Source organism: Petaurus breviceps, unplaced genomic scaffold (genome assembly GCF_028583685.1).
Source record: "Petaurus breviceps papuanus isolate PSGF00001 unplaced genomic scaffold, PetGlider_PUasm1.0 689, whole genome shotgun sequence".
NCBI classification, from domain to species: Eukaryota; Metazoa; Chordata; class Mammalia; order Diprotodontia; family Petauridae; genus Petaurus; species Petaurus breviceps.
The window spans coordinates 8,603,900-8,606,723 of record NW_027186458.1 but is presented as its reverse complement, the minus strand read 5'-3'; positions in this window follow the sequence as shown (position 1 = coordinate 8,606,723).

Sequence of the window (2,824 nt, the reverse complement as noted above, 5' to 3'; positions counted from 1 at the left end):
GGCAGTGCTCGTCATCCCCATTTTACAGATAAGGAAACAGAGGCCGAAAAGAGCTAAGTGACTTTTATGGGGCCACACAACCAGGAAATGTCTGAGCAAAGACGCTAACCCAGGTCTTACCAACTCATGGCCCAGTTCTCATACCCAGCACTCATAGCACAGTTCCTGGTACACAGCAAGAGCTTAATAAGCGCACATTTCCTGACTGACTCCAAGTCTATCCCTCTACTGACTACCACATCTGGGTCCAACTGCTGGGCGACACCCAGCTGCAGGGGTGGCTCTCACCTCAGAGGACGCCGGCCCCAAAAAGGTCATGAGAGTCTAGAATGGTAGGCTGGGAAGGACAGAATTCAAGAGGGATAAACATAAAGTCTTTCACTTGAAGTCAGAAAAACTGTCCAAGACAGAAAGAGAGATTCTACTTGAAATAACTACAGACAGTATGAAATAGCGAAGAGTCTAGCTGCCAAGACACACACAAAAACTGTGACAACGGAAGTGTGATACTCTACAGAAATGTCAGTAACTGGCAGAACAGTAACTGCCCATGGACAGGCTGTGCCAACCTCAGTAGACATACACTGCTACCCAAATTCATTTACTTGTTCACCATGTCAGTACAGAGCTAGAAAAAGCAGCAAAGGAAAGCCACCTTCAAAAGTCCAAGACGGGAGGTGTGGGGAGGCGGCAGTTTATCTGAGAGTGAAAAGCACGGAGCCAAAAAAAGCAGCTCAACTTTCAGCTGAATTGTGAGGGGCCCTGAAAGCTGGGGAGCATCGAGTGGAGAGTGGCCAGGAGCAGGACATGAGGCGCGTCTCCCACTACCTGATGGGGCGATGTTAAGAGGGACGACACAGGTACCAGACTTAAACACCTACTGTATGCCAGGCGCTCTGCAAAGCGCCCCTAGGATACAAAGTAAGGCAAAAAGTCAAAACAACCAGTGGGTTACAGTGTAATGTGGGGGGGGGGAGAGAGAAACAGGCAAATAACTATGTCTCCTATACGTACAGAGCAGTGGATGGAAAGTAATGTGAGAGGGGAGGGCATTCCAGGTGTGAGGGACAGCAGGTGCAAAAGAGTGGAGGTGGGAGATGGGAGTAGGTCAGAGCAGAAGCCTCGTAGGGCATACACAGGACAGCAGAAGGCACAAAGGCTGGACAGCTGACCAGGGCCAGGCTATGAAGCATACCTGAGAGAGCTTTCTATTGATCCTGGGGCTATTAGGGAGCCACGGCATTTTACTGTGTAGGGGCGTGGCATGGAACCGTATAGCCGCTGAGGGCAGGTGGAGGGTAGAGTCAGTGGACAGATGATGTGAAGAGCTTCCCGCATCCAGGCCTGTCCCCAAAGGGAGCAGGCGGCCTCTGCAGACACAGCACCCCTTCCCTCTGCAGAGGTCCCCAGGCAAAGGCTCTAAGAGGAGACCCAGAAGGCCCCCAGCCCCAAGATGCCACCACTGTCCAGGAGATAAGGAGAGGCCACGAGCCACATCACAGACCCCACAGAGGAGTCTGCAGGTGGGACGAGACACCGAGCCAATCTATTAGGGCTCTGGGACCTTCGCAAGACGCCAGGGAAGACAGCAGGCATGATGGCTGATTAGCGATCACCAGGGCCCTGGGGTGCACCAGGGACGCTGAGCCCATGGGGCATGGGGAATCTGGGGAGACGGCAGTTCTTGCTGCACAGAAACTCTTACCTTAATCACTCCCCCCAATTGCCCTCTGGCTCCTTGGGAGGAGCTCCCCAAACAGCAGGCACTCTGGCCCCAGGGCTCGCCTCATCCTCCCACTGCCAAGCCCTCCCTTTCTGCTGGCCAGGGGCTTCTTGGGGGTGGCCGAGGTCCCAGAGGGCTCTGCAGTCTCCCCAGTACCCTGGCCGGTCCTCAGTCCTGAGAATCCAGGGCCCAGATACAAACAGGGCTGCTCCCATGCCCACGGGCAGGCGGGTGTGGAAGAATTTCTGGGGACCCCCAAGGATCATGCTCCCCACTGTGGGGCCTCCAGGTCTCCGGTGATTCATAGCAATCAGGAGCGAAGGAGAGGGAACCAAGGGAGGCTCAGGCCAGAGGACACCCCTTCATACGTCTCCTCAGGGAGCCCCCCCATAAAACTCCAGGACACGCTCCTGTGTGATTAGCTACCTGCGGCTGGCAGGGAGTCCAAAGGGGGAAGGGGCCGCCCAAGGACCCCAGCCGCTGCAGCAGGAGGCCCAAGGCTCAACCCCGTCCCTTACTAGCTGGCTTCATGGCCTTAGGCAGGTGCCTTCCTTTCTCTGGGCCTCAGTTTCCCTTTTTGTAAAATGTGGATGGGACATATTGAGAAGTAACAGAGATGTAAAGGAAAGGAATTAATAAAGTACATTGAAAGGATTTTACTAACTGGGAAAGGAGGTGGAATCAGACACAGGTCCCTAGCTCCACGGGGCCCCTTTGGCAGTCAGTCTTGGGGGGGGGGCTGGGGGCCACTTCACAGAATGCTGTTTTTGGTCCCTAAAATTTGTATTGTGACAAAGAAAAGCACTTTGACTGAAACAAGGACACTGATTCCAAGCAAGTTTACAGACACTAGGTTAAGACCCCCCCTGGACGGAGGAGCAGAGACCCCTCCTCACTCAGTCTTCTCATCTGTAAAATGGGGGTGATACTCAGAGGATCCGCCCCCCCCCCCGAAGTGCTGGGAGGATGAAACGAGATCATGTTGGGAAGGGCTTCTTATGTGTGTGCTAAACCCAGTCACCTCTAAAAGCCACTTACCAAGCTGCTTGAGTTCTGGGGCAGGGGCGGGGGGGGGGGGGGGGGGTGGGGTCGCGCAGACGG